This window comes from Hemitrygon akajei, chromosome 10 (assembly GCF_048418815.1).
Source record: "Hemitrygon akajei chromosome 10, sHemAka1.3, whole genome shotgun sequence".
Taxonomy (NCBI): domain Eukaryota; kingdom Metazoa; phylum Chordata; class Chondrichthyes; order Myliobatiformes; family Dasyatidae; genus Hemitrygon; species Hemitrygon akajei.
The window spans coordinates 162071796-162094089 of NC_133133.1; the positions used below are offsets into that span (position 1 = coordinate 162071796).

Here is a 22294-nt window from a genome sequence, read left to right on the forward strand (position 1 = left end):
CCTGATTGTGTAGGATGTGTTCTGGGACCATCAGAGGTTGTGCAAAATGTCTGCGTGCAGGAGTTTGAACTGTGTGCCACCAATGACAAGATGGAGAAGCACAAGTCACCTGCATGAGTATCGCAATGGAATAAAGGCATAAGAGAGGAGCTTACCTAGGTAGATTGAAGGAGGATACTGGCTGAGCAGAGATGGCTTTAGTTTCTGGGAATAGTTCACAAGGCACAGGATAGATTTGTCCCATAGAGGAAGTAGTTCTCAAATGGCAGGGGCAGGCAACCGTGGCTAACAAAGGAAGTTACAGACTACATAAAAGCCAAGGAAAGGGCATACAAGGTAGCAAAAGTGAGTGGGAAGTTGAATGATTGGGAAGCTTTTAAAATACAGCAAAAGCTAACTAAAAAAGCTAAAAGGGAAAAGATTTAATGAGGGCAGACTAACCAATAATAGGATACTGAAGTTTTTTTTCAGTTATATAAAGAGTAAAAGGGAGGAAAGAGTTGGTCTGTCTTCACTGTGGAAGACACTAGCAGTGTACCAGATGTCTGAGAGTGTCAGGGAGCAGGAGTGAGTGCCATTGCTATTACAAAGGAAAAAGTGTGAGGCAAACTCAAAGGTCTTAAGGTGGATAAGTTACCTGGATCAGATGGACTGCATCCCAGAGTCCCCAGAGAGGTTGCTGAAGAGGTAACAGATGCAATGGTCATGGATCTTTCAAGAATCATGGATTCTGGCATAGTTCCAGAAGACTGGAAGATTGCAAATGTCACTCTACTCTTTAAGAAGAAAGGAAAGCAAAAGAAAGGAAATTATAGGCCTATTAGCCTAACCTCAGTGGTTGGGAAAGTGTTGTAGTCTATTGTTAAGGTTGAGGTTTTGAGGTACTTGGAGACTAGCGATAAGTCAAGATCAGCATGCTTTCTGTAAAAGGAAATCTCCCCTTACAAGTCTGTTAAGAGTTCTTCGAGGAACTAACAAGCAGGGTGGACAAACAAGAGGCAGTGGATGTCATTTACTTGGATTTTCAGAAGGCGTTTAATAAGGTGCCACACAAGGCTGCTTAACAAGATAAAATCCTATGCAGTTACAGGAAAGATACTGGCATGGATAGCAGAATGGCAGGAAGCAGTGAGTAGGAATAAAAGGGAGCCTTTCTGTTTGGCTTCCAGTGACTAGTGATGTTCTACAAGGGTCAGTATTGGGACTGCTACTTTTCACATTGTTTGTCAATGATTTAGATAATGGAATTGATGGCTTTGTGGCAAAGTTTGTGGATGATACGAAAAGAGGTGGAGGGGTAGGTAGTACTGAGGAAGCAATGCAATTGCAGCAGGACTTATGACAAATTGGAAGCATGTGCAAAAAAAATGGCAGATGGAATACAGTGCTGAGAAATGTACAATAATGCATTTTGGTAAAAGGAACAATGGTGCAGACTATACAAATGGGGAGAAGGTTTAAACATCAGTTAGGAGTCCTCGTGTAAAGTTCCCAGAGGTTAGTTTACAGGTTGAGTCTATGGTAAAGAAGGCAAATGCAATGTTGGCATTTATTTCAAGGGCAGTAGAATATAAAAACGAGGAGATAATGCTGAGCCTTTGTAAGACACTAGTCAGGCTGCACTTGGAGAACTATCAACAGTTTTGGGCCCTATTCTCAGAAAGGATGTGTTATCATTGGAGAGAGTCCAGAGGTTGTTCATGAGGATGATTCTGGGAATGAAGGGGTTAACATGAGGAGCGTTTCAGCTTTGGGCCTGGACTCACTGGAATTTAAGAAGGTTGGGGGGGGGGGGGGAGATCCGATTGAAACGTACTGAATGTTAAAAGGACTAGGGTGGATGTGGAGAGGATGTCTCCTATGGTGGTGGTATCCAGAACCAGAGGGCACAGCTCAAAATTCAGGTGTGACCCTTTAAAAGAGGTAAGGAGGAATTTTTTTAGCCAGAGTAGTAAATCTGTGGAATGCTCTACCACAGACAGCAGTGGAGGCCAAGGCAGAAGTTGAAAGTTTCCTAATCGGTCAGGGCATCAAAAGATATGGCAAGAAGGCAGGTATATGAGTTTGAGTGGGACCCAGGATCAGCCATGATGGAATGGTGGAGCAGACTCAATGGGCTGAATGGCCTAATTCTGTACCTATGTCTCATGGAATGTGAGTGGAGCGAGCTCTCCTGAAATCGACAACCATTTCCTTTTTCTTGCTGACATTGAGGAAGAGGTTATTCGCCTGGCACCACACCTCAAGCTTTTTCACCTCCTCTCTATAGGCCATATCAACATTGTTGGTGAGGAGTCCCATCACTGTCTAGTCATCAGCGAACTTGACAATGTGATTAGTCAGGTGTTTGGCCATGCAGTCACGTGTGAGTAGAGTGTACAGCAATGGGCTCAGCACACAGCCCGGGAAGGTGGGGGGGGGAGAGACGGGACACCTGTGTTGACAATGATGAGGAGTGAGGAGTGTTTTTGTATCCTGACTAACTGAGGTCCATTGGTTATGAAGTACAACACCCAGTTCTACACTGGTGTATTTAGACCCCTAATCCAAAGATTTCTGTCAGATGTATTAAAACTAAATGCCTAGAGATAAAATACCCCACCATCTAAATATATTTTGATATTTTTAAAAAGATGACCTTTCTATTAAACCAATTTCCAATTACCTTGAATCAATGCAATTTAAAACTATGACTGAAAATTGAAGTTAATTGTTGAAGATATTGTCAAAACTAAGTAAGAATCAGCTATTAAGTTTCTAAGGATTCACTGCAGAATCTCATATGGAAACAGTTCATGATTAAGCACCAATTTATACTATTCTAATAATCTCTCCCCAGATTTTTTCCCTCACCTATACACTAAGAACAATTTACAGTGACCAATTAGCCTACCCATCAGCCCAATTTTTGAGGAGAAAACTGCAAAACCGGGAAAAAACCCATGCAATCACAGAGAGAATGTAGAATATGCAAACACCACACACATAGCTCAGACTAGAATTGAATTTAAATTGGTGGAGTTGCACAGCAGGAGCTCTACAAGCTGCACCACTGACCCAACTAGATTTCTACTTAAGTTTGAACCAAGACAAACTGCACTGTTTCAAGTTGTTCAGCTAGTTTACAGAACCTAATCTAAAATAATGGACTAGATTTGCTTAATTTTAGTGCAAACCAGGGATTAGTTGAGAGTAGTGGCTCAGGCTTACAATTTTACACTACTGGCAGGTGTCTTTACCATATGACCAGTCAAAATTGACTTCAAACTAGTCAATCAGAGCCTGTCAATATTCTACCTTAATGCAAATGTATCCTTCCATCAGCTAAAATTAGGACAAAAATTACCATTAAGAACCATTTAGGGAACTTGAAAAAATTTAGGGTGAAGGATGAGGTGGCAATCAAGAATGCCATTTTGTTTCTGGATGGTGTGGCTTTTGAGTATAGGAACTGCACTCATCCAGGCAAGTGAAGGTTTATTCCATCACACTTCCGATTTGCAACTTGCAGATGGTGGAAAGGGACCTTGCAGAATCAGGAAGTGAGTCACGTACAGCAGGATACCCAGCCTCTGACCTCCTCTCAAAGTTACAGGATCTGTGGCATGACCAGAGTTTATTGTTTTTGAGTTTAAACCCCAATTCCCATCTCTCTGTGGTGTCGAGAAAGGGATATCTGTGATGGCAATGTGGTTGAACAGAGATGCATGGCTTTAATCTCATAATGGTAATTATCGCTTCTTAGTACACAGCATGAATTTGCCATTCATCATGCATGCTGCATGCAGCAAGACCTGGATATGCTGACTTCATTTTCTATGGAAATGCAAATGAACTGAATATTGTCCAATCAGCAAACACCCTCATTTCTGACCTCACTCAGTGAAGGCTATTAAAACAATTAACAATTGTTAGGCTAAGACATTATTCTGAAGAAATTGTACAGAGTGATATGCCTGGGCAAGAAAATTAGCCTCCAAAATCACAACCGTTTTTGTACAAAATAGAACTGCAGCAGGGAAGTATACTTCTCTTGATTCCCACTTAGTTTTATTTGGGAGGGGCACCCTGGTATCACCCCCAAGTTAGACGTTACCTTAATGGCAGCATTGAAATTTAGCTCTTTTCTTCTGGGCTGAAGTGAGCATTCTGGAGAATTTCTACCATAACCAAAGCAACAATCTATTAATAAATATACACACAAAACAAGTTCTTCAAATTACAGTACATTCTATCATAGGGTGCTTTTTAGGACAACTTGCTAAAACATTACATTTTACTCAACATGTTTCATTTTTAATATTGCCATACTAATTTAAAAGTTTAATCTACATTAACAAATCTAAAAGACAGCTTCTTGCTTTCACATTTTTCACACAAGAAAACATACCATATGATATTTAAACCAAAACTCGAGAAGATTACCAAAAAACACTTCCTGTCATTTTGACTTAATGAAGCACAGGAATTCGCCCTTATGTTCCCACATTCCCCCATAGGATAAAAATCAAGGCTTCAATCCACAATGCTGAATCTGACAAATTTCAGTGACAGTCTCTCCAAGATAAAAACACAAGTAGGTACAAGAAATCATGTTAAACAGGCAACCCTTCAACATTAAGCAAACTGCGCACAAAAAAAAAGCATACAACAATACGATTTTCAGTAAAGTACTTCCCCAACTGAAATTCAAACTTGTGGCACATTCGCCATATTATCAATGCAATCAATTCTAAAAGTAAAAGTAGGGAGACGTGCTGAAATCTAATGAATCGGTACCCTATTTCGGCTCAAATCGATTCTGGATTAATAGGTGGTTTTAGACGGCATAAAGCAGGCATCCGAATACAGCATCCGCCCTGACTGTACAGCGGCCTCCGGGGATACTGAGGCGGGGTTCTTGCCTCACTCACATCAAGCCTGTCACTGGCAAGAATATAAATTACTGCTGAATACCTAAAGTACCGAGGAGGGTAAAAAAAAAGACTACAAATAGCAATGTTCGATTTTCGCTCAATTTCTATCGTTCCGGAGCTGTCCAGACATCTTTCGGATGGAAAGTACAAGTTTATATTTCTGTCTTGCTAACTTCAACCCGCCGTAGCCAGAGCGGAGGTCGCGGCCCAACACACGGGGCTCGGCGGGACCACCCTATATTCCCCCAACGGGCCAGACCCACCTTACAGATCCTGGCCCCGCCCGTCTCATTCGCAGCCCAGTGGGCGGCCAGAGGAAGGGATGGGTTCCGAGAGCCAGCATCTCTGACTCCCGCGGGACCGCGGACACGGTGGGCGCCCCGCTCCTTCCAGGACCCCGCTCCGCCATCTTACGGGCATTGCCCGCCGACAGTTCCGCACACCCGAAGCGGCAAGTCACCGGCTTCCCCTCCTCCCCGCTACCATCACCGCCCCCGCCCTGGCCACTCCACTCCACTCCGGCCACCCGCACACAAGCCCCGGCCGGCTCGTCGCTCAGGGCTTGGCCCTCCCTGCGCTCGGCATCCTGGTCGGTCACTCACCGGGTGGTTCCGACGGGAGGGAGGGAGGGGAGCCCGCGGTCGCTCGGCGCGATGTGAAGTGCGGGGCGGCCACTCGAGTCGCACTCAGGCCGCCTCCACTTCAGCTTCTGTCGTCAGCGCCGCCACCGGCCGCAGTCACCGCCTGACGTCAGCACGCGGCGCGCTCCCGATTCCTCTGTCACCCGGTCTCCATCCCGCTGACCTCTGGATTCAGAAACGCGACAATATTCCTCCCTTTTCCCATCCCTATCTTACTCCATCTCATTGCATCCCCACCCCTGTTTCCCTCTATCTCACCGTCTACCTCTGTAATTACATCTTCATCTTACTAGATCCACCCCCATCTCTCTTTATCTAATTGTATTTTCTCCTCACTGAATCCATCCATATCCCTCCATCTCACTGAATCCATTCCTATCTCTCTCCATCTCACCAAATCTATCCCTCCCTATCTCTCACAGAATCCTTCCTCATCTCCCTCTCTCACTATATCTCACTGAATCCATCTCTGTCTCCTTCTCGGTCACTGAACCTACATCTATCTCTTTCAATCTCACTGACTCCAAATTTATCATGTACTCATGTTTAAACTTTCTAACTATTTAACACCATCGTCATCCCAAAGTCTTCAACCTTGTCTCACTGTTATGGTACCTACACACATCACATCCTTCATATCTTTTTTTCTTTGGATTGCTACCAGCATTTATGGCTACCATTGGTAATAAACTAATGGACCACCTCCTTGAATCACTGCAAAGCTAATGGCTGTAATAAGCTTTGGAGATGAATGACAATACGTAATGAAACTCTCTGGGAATTGGTAAGCAGGTCTTAAGCTTTTTGTGGACAACAGGAACCAAATCTATTTCTTTGAATCCCGTTATACCACATCTTATCACTTCCTTCGTAATCTTTCCTTTTCATTTTTACTCGTCAACAGCATTGCCCCCAAAGCATCAAGGACATAGCTGTTTGTGACAATAAAGCAAAGGTATCAGAATGTTAAAAAAAAAGATTTTGTTTTCAATTTAATGATTACATTTAGTTTTTAAAAAGTGGGGTGAAAGGTTACGTGATTGCTCATCGGGAGTCATTCAAGTGAATAGTTAATACTTGTTTTCAGTTGTTGTGGTAAGCCTGGTGCCTGGAATACTCTTAGATGTATTGAAGGCCTTTCTAGACAATCTCTTAAATCTTGAAAATCAGGCTAATTGGAAGCTTCATGATGATAGTGTAACAAATTTTTAGTCCATGCTTCTTGTTCTGTGGTGGGTAAATGAGGATTTCTTGTTTACTAGTCGTGCTAGGTCTTGTCTGATTTCAGAAGTAAACCAACTCATTGAAGTTCAGGGTTACAGAACTGCAGTCCTTTCAGATTTCAAAGATTTGTCCCTTCAGTGGGTCTTTATGCATTGCATTTTTTTTCTCTAGCTATCTAGAGTAGACTCTAGCAGTCTACTTTTCTCAGTAGACTGGTGAAATTCGGTGTGGGGAGCAAAAGCTATCTTGGATCTTACTTTGAGGTACAAATCAGTCTTGTGTCTGATCTGTGGTTGCTGTGCATTGTCATAACTTGTGTTTGTAATTTTTATCATTTTTCATTGCTGATATCCTTTGTTTTTATTTTCAAACTTCTGATTGTCAGTCATAAATGGGAGCTGTTTGCGCTAAAATATAACCACAACCACTGTAAAATGTACCTTTTTAAGGGTAGAATGTCAAAAGCTAATACCAAAACTGTAGAAACATAGACCTCTTGTAAGCAGAATTGAAGAGTAAATTTAATTGGGAGTAGATTAAATTGGAGAAAGTAAGAATGTAGCTATTCTCAATAGCACCCTACAATATTGAATTTATGCACTTTATTTCTTACTTTCCTAAGTTATTGTGTGTTATGTGTACACCTGCTTTACACCTGGTCTGGAGAAATGTTGTCTTGTTTGATGGTATACCTATATATAGATAAATGACAAAAACTTGACTTGACCATTCTACCCAATCCACTGCCTTAACAGTACAGCATTTTGGCCACATTCTGGCACAGACAGGAGATAAAATACAAGCAGACCGCTCAAAAGGATTAGGTCATGTAACCACTGTAAATCATACGTAAAGATAGCTATTTGATTGAAGCCACTCAAAGCTGTTAATTTGTTAGGTCTCTGAGGTATTAGTCAACATAATCTCTCCAGTTTATAATATCGGGCTCCAGTCACTGCTCTAGTTAATAACCTGCAGCTGTTAGTGCTGATTTGTAGTGATTTACTGGCTTGGTAGTCTTAACTTTGCTACTCATTTTGTTAAGTAACTAAACATTATTGATTTGCAACTCAAATGCTTGGTAACACTGATTACATTTATGTATATCTCTTAAGTGCTCCTGCAAGCAAAGTTTGTGATTTGTAACAAGTAAAAACGTTTTGTACATGATGTGTGCACTGGCTTCTTTCTTGATGACTTGACAAGAGTATTTTTTTCACTTAGCATCTGTGGGGTGACTTAACGGAGAAATAATAAATTAATTTCATTTCATCTCGTACTGGTTAATTGAGATGACTCACTGAGCCCACTCAAGCATGATTCATCCATACACCTACAAATTGAAATTAAACTATAGGCTGAGAATTAACTGTTCACCTGGTTCCTCTGTATATTTCTGTTAAGATTACAAACTGACAAGAATTTTATTTTTGTTATTTTATTTTGGCAGTTCCTACTATAAATGTTGAGACTTAGTCTTTCGGGAAGTAAGATCACGAGAATGAAAAGTACCCCATTTATAAAATCTTTAATCTGTTGCTATAGATGCCTGTATATATTTTCCTGGAGGCTTCAATAATATGCCCATTATTATTGTTTTAGCTACAGCCTGCTGCAGTAATCCAGGTCTCATTTTCCATTTCAGCGTTTAATTGCAATTCATTGGTTTTGGTTAATCAATTTAATCGAATAATAAGGTAAGCGTGCAATATGAGGGTTAGGAGGATGCAATTGCTCTTCATTCTGCAAGCGATTAGCTTGGAATTTTGCCTGGTGTTATAACATTAGATTTCTCTGCATTTCTTTAACCGGGAGATTTTAGACCTTTCCAAATGTTCTGCGCATTGTGGAAAGTGATTTTTGTGACTGATGCTCCCAGCTGAAAGTGTGTGATTTCTTAATATCTATTTGCTAAGTGTTTTAGATTGTGGTATATTCCTGTTGGGATAATTTATTATTTGTTGACCATAAATGTTAACAGATATATGAAGTCACATGACTTATTGATACTGCAATATAATATCAATTAGTGCCTGTTTATTGGTGACCTTGGTGAACAAACTCCCAACTCCTTCATGTAAATACACTGCTGTGCAGCTGGGTGTTGGTTTTCCTAATGAACAGACCTCAGGTAGCCAGGATGCACAACTGCCACTCCCTCCCCATCATCCTCAACATGGGTGTCCCCCGCCCAGGGCTGTGTGCTGTGTCCATTACTCTGCTTACACGTGCTTGCACCGCCAAACATCTGAATAACCACATAGTCAAGTTTGCTGAATGTGAACAGACAACGGAGATGGTTATCAACTTCAGGAGACCTCGCATTACTCACACCACCATCCCCCCCCCCCCCTCAAACCTTACATCGACGGCATAGTAATTTCAGACTTCTGGGAGTGCACATCACACACAACCTCTCGGGGTCGCACACATTCTACTCAGTCAAGAAAGTTCACCAATGCCTCTACTTTCTGAGGAGGCTGAAGAGAGCTGGTCTTCGTACATCCATACTCACGTCATTCTACAGATGTGCGGTAGAGAGTATCCTGACAAGCTGCATCACTGCTTGGTATGGAAACTGCACTGCGGCAGACAGGAGGCTCTACAACTGTTAGTCAGAAATGCCCGATGCATCACTGGCACCAGTCTACCCACCATCAAGAACATGTATACAGAAAGTGCTGGAAAAGGGCCAGTAACATGATGAAGGATCCCAAACAGCTCATGGACTGTTTACCCCACTCCCATCAGGGAGGAGGCTACATAACATCCATGCCAGGACCACCAGCCTCAAAAACAGTTGCTTTCCCTAAGCAGTAAAGCTGATCAACAACTCCACCCATTTACTCTATCAATTCCCTCCAGTCTCCTGATTTATAGCCTAGTGTCACTTTATGGACATACAATTAATCCATGTATATAAGCTATCTATGTAATTACATTTATTGTGTTTATTATTATTTTTGTATTCTTTATCCTTTGTGGGCTTTTTTGATGCTGCATCTGATCTGGAGTAACAATATTTCTTTCTCCTTTACACTTGTGGTACAGGAAATTATATTAAACAATCTTGAATTGGTTCCTGCACTCATCAAGGTATTTGTGAAATATCTGTCAATGTCTCAGCAGGCTCTGGTTGCTTTCAATGATGGCATCCAATATCAGCTCTATATCAGCCTTAAATAGGGTTATTTAAGCCCTATGACAATGTTAGAAAACCATAGACACCTAGTTCACTATGACTATTATCATTTATTTAATTAAACTGAAGGAAAGGCGGTGAGTTTTAACATCATAATGATTATTATATTTCATCTGAAGCACTTGAGTGGGGAGTGAGGATAATAAATATGCAGTGGAATAGATAAAAAATCGTCCTGCAGAGTTAGTAAACTCAAATTGGGAGATAAGAAGGATGGTAGTTACAAATAAATTAATTTGACTATAGATTTTCCATTGTACAGCAATTCTCCTTGCTATTTAAAACCTCTAAAACAATGCAGACCATCAAATAGTACTGCAGGTTGAGTGGCCCCTGCCCAAAATGCTTGGGGTTGGAAATGTTTCATATTTTGGATTTTTTCAAAGTTTGGAATATATAATGAGATAGTTTGGGATCTCCCTCATTTCTGACTCTGAATTTATGTGCTACCAGCAAGCAATCTTTATCTTAAGGTATAAAAGCAATCAGCATGTAGACTTGTTCTGGTATTAGATTTTCATCAGCGATGATGCTCGCAATGAATTTATCTGCTGCTTTGTGATTAGCAGATGCTTTATCTTTAATGCCATGCCCTTCTTAAATTTCTGCAACCATCCTGCTGAATATTCACAATTACCTTCAATTTTCAGTTCATCTTGATAGCTCTTTGCTTGTTTCATGATCAGCACACCATTAAGCAGCATATGTTCACTCTGATGCTGACGAATTCATTCTTTCAATACATGATTGAGATCTTCATATTTTGCTTAATGCAGTGTTTTTCCATTTTTCATTAACTTCTGTTCATTACATATGTGATGTCACTTCCCAGAAATGTCTGTGATGCACTGAGGTCTGTGCATCGCCTGGGAACTTTCCCAGTGCCTTGTGGAATTTTTCATTTGTGACATGTCAGTGTGCAAAAAATTTTTGGATAGGAGGTACTCAATCTGTAATAACATTACTGAATCCATTTCCAAAATCATACATCTAATTTCTTCATTTTTAATTTGTACAGTATAATAGTTTGGAAATGTATAGAATTGGTCAAATTAATGAACATCATTCAGGCATGTGTCAAGGAGATGTCTAAAAGGGATCCAAATACAAAAGTAACTAAAATGTTATGTATCCATTTAGAGAGCAGTAATTTATTTATTTTATTTATTGAGATATAGTGCAGAATAGGCCTTCAAACCACGCCACCTAGTAATCCCCCCCAATTTAATACTAGTCTAATCACTGGATAATTTACAAATGACCAATTATTCTACCAACTGGTATGACTTTGGATTGTGGGAGGAAACCGGAGCACCTGGAGAAGCCCACAGAGTGACGTGGAGAATGTATAAACTCCCTACAGGTAGCAGCAGGAATTGAACCCAGATCACTGGAACTGTAAAGCATTGTGCTAAACACTACACTACCGCGCCCATAATAGAGAAGATAATGTAAGCTGTATATTTAAATAAGGTGTTGAAGTGTTTTTGATTTAGCTTTACAAAGTATGAAATCTAAGTATAAAAACATCATGACAGCAATATTTGCATACTGGTCTATCAAACTCCTTTGATGTGCTCCCTTCATAGATTTCTCCAAACAAAATAATAGTTAAGCATCATCAACTAAACTTTTTAATTTCAGATATTTAGTTTATCCATTCTGAGAGGCTATGTCGTGGTCTAAAATCTATAACAACAAGATGAAGTCTAAACCTGACATATTTATAAATATATTTTCACTATGATTTTGAATACAGCAAGGATAAAGTTGATCTGTTTACAGAGCAAGAAAGGCTAGGGAATCTCCATCTCCATCTCGCGTTATGTAAAGGGAAAAGCGTGATAATAAAATGTGGTTGTTCTCAATGCTCCCTGTAAGGTGTGCTCGAGTGCATGTGCACACATCTTTTGCGACCAACGCACAAAGGAATTTAAACTGCACAAAAAAGGTGGTCACCCACTACCTCGTTGGCAATGTTAAGTATATTTCATGATTGTACACAATCACGTTTCCTTTTCCGGTTGCTGATGCGGACCGTGTTGACGTGGAGTTTGCGATGATTTGTTTGCAGATTTTAGAACCGGCTTATTTATCTTTTATTGAAGAAATTATTCAGTGGGCGCATGTTGTCACTGGGCAAAAAATTGCATAGCACAAGATTTTAGTGCACACTGGTCATTAAAAATTAGAGGAAACATCGGTTCTTTACCTAGCAGTTAGATGGCTCATATAATGTACGTCTGTTCACCAAATGCTCCCAGTCAAGTATGCTTTGGGCTGAGATTGAGGTTATATGGTTTCACAAAAAAATGTATAACATTCAACAAAATTTATAGTTTCTGATTTAGTCAGAAATGGGGGAATACACAGGGTTACTGGGGAGAGGCAAGCTTAAGCTATTCATCCTGCCTAATAATCATTGTCTACATTTCATTCAGGCATGAACGTTTAAGTTCGTATAAAGTTCTTGTGCAGTCCATTTTCAGAAACCATTTTCCCAGATTGCTTTAAAACTCATTGGCCCATGCAGTTGTCTGGTTTCCTATCTCTGCAAGTGTACTGTATCATTTTTAGGCAGGACAAGGTAGCCTGGTTACCACTGGATATATTGGATGGGTCAATGTTTCTGTGATATTTATTTATACTTAGTTCTGATTCTTACCAGATAAATTAAAAACCTAAGAAACTGAAACAGAAATAGGCTATTTGGACCGCTAGTGTTTGCTCCACCATTCAATAAAATCATGGCTGATCTGTTACCTCCACACTACCTTCAATATTAACTCCATATCCCTGGATTCTATCAATCTCTCACAACACAAAATGCTGGAGAAACTCAGCAGGCCAGGCAGCATCTATAGAAAAAAAGTACAGTCGACATTTCTGGCCGAAACATTGACTGTACTTTTTTCCGTAGATGCTGCCTGGCCTGCTGAGTTTTTCCAGCATTTTGTGTGTTTTGCTCGGTTTTCCAGCACCTGCTGATTTTCTCTTGTTTTTGGTCTATCAATCTCTCTTAATTGTACTCAGTGACTAAAACTTCACTTCCCTTTTGTTTGGTGAATTCCAAAAGAATCACTGGTTGAAGAGTTATTTTCACTCATCTTTGCCCAGAATGGAAGAACCCTTTTAACTTGCACTGTGATACCAGGAATTAGGCACCTCAGCTTGGGTTAACATCAGCCCTGCATCTCAGTGTCAAACCTTATAAAGGTATTGTGCAGTTCAATTAGAACACCGCTTCTGTATGTTTCATTTAGATCTGAAATGAAGATTTGATTGGACTTCTGAAATTGAGTTTCCTTTTTGCACATAATATGCAGTTTCAAAAAAGGCCCACAGTTAACTGAAAAACAAAAGAGAGAACACTTACCTCAAGCCAAGAAATAGAGGACTGTCGGCAATGAAGTTCTGGGAACAGCACTTAAAATAATTTCAAAGTCATGCCTAATTTAAATTTGTGATAAGAAATTTATGATTTATGACTTCTTTTGATAAGACATTCAGATAGATAATTGGATTAGAATATGAACGGGAGTAATTTCATTGTCTTTTAACATTAAATAAGTGATGCTGGTCTAGATTTTGTGGTCAAGAGCATCCAGGGGTTTTCTGGCCTTTTAAAGCATAGAACAGTATAGCACAGTATGAGCCCTTCAGCCCACAATATTATGCAAACCTTTTGACCTACTCTGCAATCAATCTAGCCATTCTTTCTAACAGAGCCCCATTGGGTTATCCCCATCCATGTATCTATCTAAAAGTTTCTTATGCGTCCCTAATGTATCAGCCTTTACCACTATCCCCTGCAGCAATTCCGCTTACCCTGCTCTCTATGTAAAAAAAAAAGCAACCTATGACATCTCTTCTACACCTTCCTCCACTCTCCTTAAAAGAATGCCATTATAATTAGCCATTCCCACTATGGGGAAAAGATGGTGGCTATCCACTCTGTCCATGCCTCTTATCATCTTATACACTGTTATCAAGTCACTTTCTTCCTCATTCACTCCAAAGAGAAAATCCCTAGTTGGCTCAACTTTCCCTTAGAAGACAAATCCAGGCAGCATTTTGGCAAATCTCCTCTCCACCGTATGTGAAATTTCCACATCATTCCTATAATGAGCAACCAGAACTGAACACAATCGAAGTGTGCTCTAACCAGAGTCTTATAGAGCTGAAAGATTACTTTGCAGCTCTTGAACTCAATCCCCTAACTAATGAAGGCCAACACGCCATATACCTTCTTAGTAGTGCTATCAACTTGCATGGTAACTTTGATGGATCTATGCACTTGGACCTCAAGATCCCTCACTTCCAATCTACTGTTAAGAATCCTATCATTAACCTTGTATTCTGTCTTCAACTATGATCTTCCAAAGTGTATCACTTCACACTCTTCCAGATTGAACCCCATCTCCCACTCCTCTGCTCAGCTATGCATTCTGTCTATATCCCATTGTAAACTGTGACAAACTTATACACTGTCCAGAACACCACCAAACTTGTTATGTGTGTGAGTTATGTGTACTGCATTGTGCACTTTGGTCTGACGGAATGTTGTTCTGTTTGATGATATACATGTGCATAGTTGAATGACAATAAACTTAACTTGAATTTGAAGTTTGAAATTAGGCTTTGGACTTAATTTGTATCGAACAGGCAAGGTTTGGATGCAACCAAATATCTCCCGTACATAGTTCCTCAGAGGGGAGAGGTTCCATAACATTTTGTTATGTGCTATTTAGGGAATATTTTCTGCACTTCCACCCCCTCACTGTTCAGTTTGATATTGAGCACTGAATTCAAAATACTTTATATTTATCACACCTTCACCCTAGGAGTCCAGCTGCTCGTGTGAAAAACTGATGATTAGTCACACCCAATTCCGGACAATTTTACTAACTGTGCTGAGAAGTATAAATACAAATTGACAAATAAAGTTTTAGAACATGTTGTGCAAGTAAATTAATAGAGCTGCTTACAGGATATTACATCAGTTATTTTTATTTATGGGTGTTTTCACAAGTTCTAACCACCAATAAATTCCATAGTCTGGAGGGATGCAAATCTACAGCTAAAAGAAAAAGCTTGTGAACCTCTTGCAATTAATTACCTGTTTTCTGGATTAACTACTCATAAAATGTGGTCTGATCTTTATCTAAGTCACAATAATAGACAAATACAATCTGCCTAAACTAATAACACACAAACAATTGTACTTCTTCTCATCATTACTGAGTACACCATTTAAGTAATCACAGTCGAGGTTCAAAAAAGTATGTGAACCTCTGGGATAATGCCTTCTACAAAAGCTATTTGGAGTCAGGTGTTCCAATCAACGAGAGGTGTGGATTGTAGAGGTACCCTTGCCCTTTAAAAAAAGATGCACTATGTCAAGTTACTAACAGAGCCTGCGCTTCTCCAGGAAGATCTCTTTATGTGCAACATGGCTCAATCAAAACAACTTTCAGAGAACCTTGGAAGAAGAACAAAACCATTTCTAAAGACCCGAGTGTTCATCAGTCCACAGTAAGAGAAATTGTCTCCAAAAGGAGGAAATTTGGTTCTGTTGCTACTCTCACTTGGAGTAGGTGTCCTGCAAAGATTGCCAAGCGCACCAACGTGCAATGCTGAAGGAGGTGAAAAAGAACCTAAGGGTAACAGCAAAAGACCTAAAGACCTGCAGAAATCTCTAGAACTTGCTAAAGTCTCTGTTCATGTGTCCACTATAAGAAAAACACTGAACAAAAATGGTGCTCATGGGAGGATAACAGGAAGGAAACCACTGCTCTCCAAAAAAAAACAAAAATTGTTGTGTGTCTCATGTTTGCAAGGACCACCTGGATGTTCTGCAATGCTTCCGGGACAATATTCTGTGGTCAGATGAGACAAAAGCTGAACTTTTTTTGGCAGAAATGCATACTGCTATGTTTGGAGGAAAAAGGGCTCTGCACACCAACACCAAAACCTCAAAACGTCTGTGGAGCATGATGGAAGGAGCCTCATGTTTTGGGGCTGCTTTGGCCTCAGGTCCTGGACAACTTGCAATCGTTGAGGGATTATTTTATCAAGACATTTTACAGGAGAATGTCAGGGTAGCGGTCCGTCAGCTGAAGCTAAATAGAAGTTGGATAATGCAACAAGGCAATGATCTGAAACACAAGAGCAAATCAACAACAGAATGTTTTTTTTTTGGAATGGCCAAGTCAGAGTCCAGACCTTAACCCAATTAAGATGCTGAGGCATGACCTGCGAAGAGCTGTTCATGCAAGGTATCCCAGAAACATTGATGGAATGGAACAGTTTTGTATGGAGCAATGGTCTAAAATTCCTCCAAGCTGATGTACAGAACTGATTTACAGTTACCGGAAACATTTGGTTGAAGTTATTGCCGTTCATATACTTCTGCCAACAAATACATGTAATATTGGATCATTTTTTCTGAATAATTAAATGAACAAGTATAAATTTTGTATGTTAATTATTTAATTGTGTTCTCTGTCTAGTTTTAGGAATTGCATGAAGATCTGATCATATTTTAGATCATATTTATGCGAAATAGAGAAGATTCTAAAGGGTTCACAGAACTTTCTAGCACCACTGTACATATTTTATTGCAGCAATACTTTTACATTCAGTTGAAACAATCAGAATTTCCTCAACGACGTACACGGTTACTGTTCTTTACAAAAGGCTTTAAGGCTAGAGATCCAAGGTGAAAGATCATTTGACTGTTTCGAAGTATGCAACACCCTGTCGGTTTTGCAATTTTAACAATTGTCAAACAATTGGAAAGGTCATACTCAACTGATCAGAGCTCTAAGAATAGTATCTTCTATGGAGAGCTGCATTTGGCCTTTATTGGTAATGGCTATAATGTTGAAAGAAGTTTTCTTTAAACTGAAACTTCATTTTTTATCAAAAAGTATTAATCAAAGAACATTTTATATCCTTGTTCCAAAGCCAAGTAATTTTGTAATTTAAGTTTTTTTTTTATTCGCTAGATCCTGGGTTCTTTCAATGGATGAGTAGGCTATAGCTTTTCTCCTGTGCCCATAACAGACTTGAATTGCAAGTTGAAGATTTATTACATTTTAAAGCAACACACACAAAATGCTGGTGGAACACAGCAGGCCAGGCAGCATCGATAGGGAGAAGCGCTGTCGATGTTTCGGGCCGAGACCCTTTGTCAGGACTGAGCACTTCTCCCTACAGATGCTACCTGGCCTGCTGCGTTCCACCAGCATTTTGTGTGTGTTGCTTGAATTTCCAGCATCTGCAGATTTCCTCGTGTTTGTATTACATTTTAAACATTGTTGTTTATTTTTAAACTATTTTCAATTAGACTTAAATAGCTATAATAAGCTGAATCCACCTGTATTTGACTTGAGCAGAAATGGCCAATGAACTTTGCCAAATGACTTTTAATATTTCAGTACCTTGCATGACCTCAAGATGTCCCAAACCACAAACCAGCTGAAACATTACCTTTTGAAATGATCTCTTATGTAACATAAGAAAATTGGCAGCAATTTGTACTATCAATTCCTTCAGAGCATCAACAGAATAATGACTAAGATTATTGTTTTCTTGTAATGTTGATTGAAGGGTACTGTAAAATCTGGTATGTTAATTGATTTTCTAAGAATGTTTATTGAAAGGCCCACAAAGGGGTTGATTCTTCAGAGCTGGATTCAGATTCAGGTTAGTTTATTGTCATCATACACCAGGGTGCAATAAGATTCCTTGCTTGTGTGAAACTCACAGGTTTTGTCATATACACCAGGGTGCAATGAAATTCCTTGCTTGCAGGAAACTCACAGGGAAAACAGGTGACAACACAGCAGTGAGTGTAAAGCAACAGATACAGCTGAGCGGCAGAGTGACTTCCATCTATCACAGTTCAGTCATACCAAAATGTGAGTAATGCCTTCAGCTTGGTCACATTTAGTTCATCATGTTTCCTTGGACATTTGCTCAGACTTCCTGCACGTTTGCTGCTAGATCACCCTTTCCTTCTGCTGCTGGACTGCCCTCTCCTCTCCTGTGACTTTGACCTCTTCCACTCTTCAGATTTGTCTCTCCTGTATATGGTTCTGGGTTCCATATTCCCATTCACTGATTGGCATCTCTTACACGCGGGGCTGCTGGTATAACTTCTTCAGGTGAAAGGTGGGCCTCTTCACTCGCACTCTCAGACTGACTTCTCTACTCTTGCTGCGTAAACTAATCTCCCAAACCATTGGACTGTTCTTTTGACTCTCGTTGTTGTTCTGCCTATTCTGCTATTAGAGCCCATCTCCTCTCCCTGTTTGGGTGGCCAATGTTTAACTTACCCACTGGGTCCACAGACTGCAATTAGGGGTGAGGTTTCAAGTTCTGCTTTGCAGATTTTCAGATTTTGCATTACAGACGCCAGGTTTTCCCGTACTTTGGAAAACAAATAAAACTGCAGACGCTGGAATCTGAAACCCAAAGAAAGTTTGTTGACCAGAAATGATGACTGATTTCTCTTCCCCCAGATGCTGCCTGACTGGCTGAGTTCTTCCAACATTTCTGTTTTTTTGCATACTGTGTATTGATTGCCAAAGCAAACAGCTCTCATTCAGATGGATAGAGAGAATAGTTTGTGAAAAGATGGGAGGATTTTTCAAGAAAAGAATGGCTTATACGTTAAATCTTACATTATTGGCTAAGGAAACGGGGAGTATGACCTCTTCTTTTGAAAAGTGCAATGGGATCTTTCATGGCTAAAGAGGGCTTTAATTTTAATTATCATCATTATATGCCATGTCATATGATGTGGATGATCATGGTCATCCATCTGCCTTTAATCTGTCTACTGAGCGAGGAATCGTTGCCTGCAGAGGAGGGAAACCCCCCCTTTCTGCTGTTGCTCTTTCTATGACCATGATTGTTCTTGGCAAAGTTTTCTACAGAGGTGGTTTGCCATTGCCTTCTTCTGGGCAGTGTCTTCACTGGATGGGTGACACTGTTCATGATCAATACTCCTTAGAGATTGTCTGCCTGGCATCAGTGGCTGCATAACCAGGATTTGTGATGTGCACCAGTGGCTTATACGACCATCCACCACCTGCTCCCCTGATCGGGAGGTGGGGGTAGGTGGTGCTAAGCAGGTGCTACATCTTGCCCATGGGTGATCTGTGATCTACACACAGGGAAATTATGTTTATTGCTGATGCTGTTCATAGACTTCAGTTCAGCATTCAACACAATCATCCCTGAGAAACTGATTGGAAAGCTGAGCCTACTGGGCCTGAACACCTCCCTCTGCAACTGGATCCTAGACTTCCTGACTGGGAGACCCAGTCAGTCCGGATTGGGAGCAGCATCTCCAACACCATCACACTGAGCATGGGGGCTCCCCAGTGCTGTGTGCTCAGTCCACTGCTGTTCACTCTGCTGACCTATGACTGTGTTGCAACACACAGCTCGAACCACATCATTAAGTTCGCCAATGACACGACCGTGATGGGTCTCATCAGCAAGAACGATGAGTCAGCTTACAGAGAGGAGGTGCAGCGGCTAACGGACTGGTGCAGAGCCAACAACCTGTCTCTGAATGTGAACAAAACAAAAGAGATGGTTGTTGACTTCAGAAGGGCATGGATCGACCATTCCCCGCTGAACATCGATGGCTCCTTGGTAGAGATCGTTAAGAGCATCAAATTTCTTGGTGTTCACCTGGCGGAGAATCTCACCTGGTCCCTGAACACCATCTCCATAGCAAAGAAAGCCCAGCAGCGTCTCTACTTTCTGCGAAGGCTGAGGAAAGTCCATCTCCCACCCCCCATTCTCATCACATTCTACAGGGGTTGTATTGAGAGTATCCTGAGCAGCTGCATCACTGCCTGGTTCAGAAATTGCACCATCTCAGATCGCAAGACCCTGCAGCGGATAGTAAGGTCAGCTGAGAAGATCATTGGGGTCTCTCTTCCCGCCATTATAGACATTTACACTACATGCTGCATCCGCAAAGCAAACAGCATTATGAAGGATCCCACGCACCCCTCATACAAACTCTTCTCCCTCCTGCCATCTGGGAAAAGGCACCGAAACATTCGGGCTCTCACAACCAGACTATGTAACAGTTTCTTCCCCTAAGCTATCAGACTCCTCAATACCCAGAGCCTGGACTGACACCTTACTGCCCTATTGTCCTGTTTATTATTTATTGTATTGCCTGCACTGTTTTGTGCACTTTATGCAGTCCTGGGTAGGTCTGTAGTCTAGTGTAGTTGTTGTGTGTTTTTCATGTAGTTCAGTCTAGTTTTTGTACTGTGTCATGTAACACTATGGTCCTGAAAAATGTTTTCTCATTTTTACTATGTATTGTACCAGCAGTTATGGTCGAAATGACAATAAAAGTGACTTGACTTGATGCGCTGTCTCGAGCAGTCGTCAAGAAAGAGAAGTAACCAAGAGGTTAATGCAGATCTACAGGCCTATGTTGACGTGATTGTCACCTCCCTTCCACCATCTCCTGACAGAACAGAGCAGCTCAGTAATAAAATGTTCTAATGTAAACCCAAGCCAAGTTTGTCTTTATTAAGCGCAAACATAACATGGTGTCAGAAGATAGCGTGAGGCCTAAACACGGAGAGCAAATGAATACCATGCACAAATGAGAAAGGGTGTGCGTGAGTACGAAATGTGCCACCAGGAAATGAGGTCGGACAGCAGTTACGACGGAGAGAAGCTGGCCAGTGAGATGAGGGAGCTTGCTGTTCCCGAAGTTCAGCAGTCCCCGGATTCACCAAGAGAGTGGGCGAAAGTTCCCGTTGTGGATAAGCTAAGTCCTCCCGCACTATGCAGTTTACCAGCATTCTAACTGATAACTGAAAACACTTCAATCAGTGATTCAATATGTATTTAGCTGCTAGTAGAGCAGGAGGGACTGAATTTTTTGGCATGTAAATGGCAAAGATGCTGTGGATATCAATAACAGCTTTCAAAATTATAAGGCTGCTTTTAAGTTGGTCACTCTGATGACAAAATTTGAGAAGTATTTTGCCCCAAGTAAGGACACCATGTTTGAGAGATAAAAGTTTCTTTTCTTGTGACCAGAAACAAGGTGTTAGCTTTGACTGAACTTCACACTCTGAGTAAGTCCTGTGAAGTTGGAGATTTGAGAAACTCACTAGTTAGAGACAGAGTAGTTTGTGGAATTCCAGATAATGGATTCAGTGAAAGACTGCTGCGTGAAAAAGTTCTGACACTGGAAAAGGCTGTGAATATGTGTAGGGCAGCAGAGACCACACAAGCACAAGCTAAGGAGTTGCACAGGGCAGACACAACAGTGCATGCTGTGAAAACAGAGGAGCAAAGCACAAGGTGTTTCCCAAATCAAAGAGTAAGGTCCAAACAGCAAATGTGGAGGTAGGCACATTCCAAAGACATGTCATGCTTATGGAGAGTCCTACAATAGTTGTGGGAAGAAGAATTATTTTGCAAAGTGCTGCAAAGGTGGGCCTACCAAGAGGAAGGTGCACATGGTTGGTGAAGAAATAGAGGAATTCTTTGTAGATTCTCTGCAGACTGCCGGTGCTGGTAAAACAGAATGAGTCAATCCACCGACTGTGAATGAGAAAGTAATTCCATCCAATTTTGACACTGGAGCCCAGGTGAAGCTGTTGTCCATGGATGATTACAAGATTCTCACTATAAAGAGCAAGATTTACCCAGTGAGGTTAAAAGTGACAGTCTATGCTGGAGAGAACGTTCAAGTAAATGGGGGCTGTATGGTGACCTTCGTGCACAAGGGGCAGCACCTGAAGGCACTGCTACTGACTGTAGAAAAAAAGAGTACAGCCAACATTAGGTCTGAGTACATGTAAATAGCTCAACCTGGTGAAAAGAGTTCTCATAGTGTCTTCACACACCAAAGATGACAACCCAGTACTCATGGAAGAGTACACAGATGTGTTTGAGGGGCTCAGATGCTTTCCTGGTGGACACTAAATTCAAATAGATGAGATAGTGGCTCCTGTTGTCCATGCATGCAGGGAAGTTCCACTTAGAGACAAACTTAAACAAGAACTAGCATGCAAGGAATGGATGAATATCAAACAGAAAATTGAAGAACCAACAGATTGAGTGAGCTCACTGGTCATCGTGCAAAACAAAAGGATCATTCTAGACCCAAGAGAGGTCAATAAAGCCATCAAGAGAGGGATTTTAAATTACCAACACAGGATGAGAACATGTCCCAGTTTGCAGGTGCCAAGTGGTTTAGCAAACTCAATGGGTCATCTAGGTTTTGGCAGATGAAGCTTGATGAGGCA

The 22294-nt window shown here is 40.9% G+C and overlaps 1 protein-coding gene across 3 annotated transcripts in view; it reads right to left on the reverse strand.

Annotated features, from left to right (window-relative positions):
* Positions 1-5663, reverse strand: part of LOC140734892 (ras-related protein Rap-1b) — a 69140-nt gene extending 63477 nt beyond the window's left edge. For all 3 annotated transcript variants that reach the window (XM_073059552.1, XM_073059553.1, XM_073059551.1), the window contains exon 1: positions 5519-5663. The gene's annotated coding sequence lies outside the window, so the exon portion shown is untranslated. The remainder of the gene's footprint in view (positions 1-5518) is intronic.
* Between the last annotated feature and the right edge of the window lie 16631 nt (positions 5664-22294).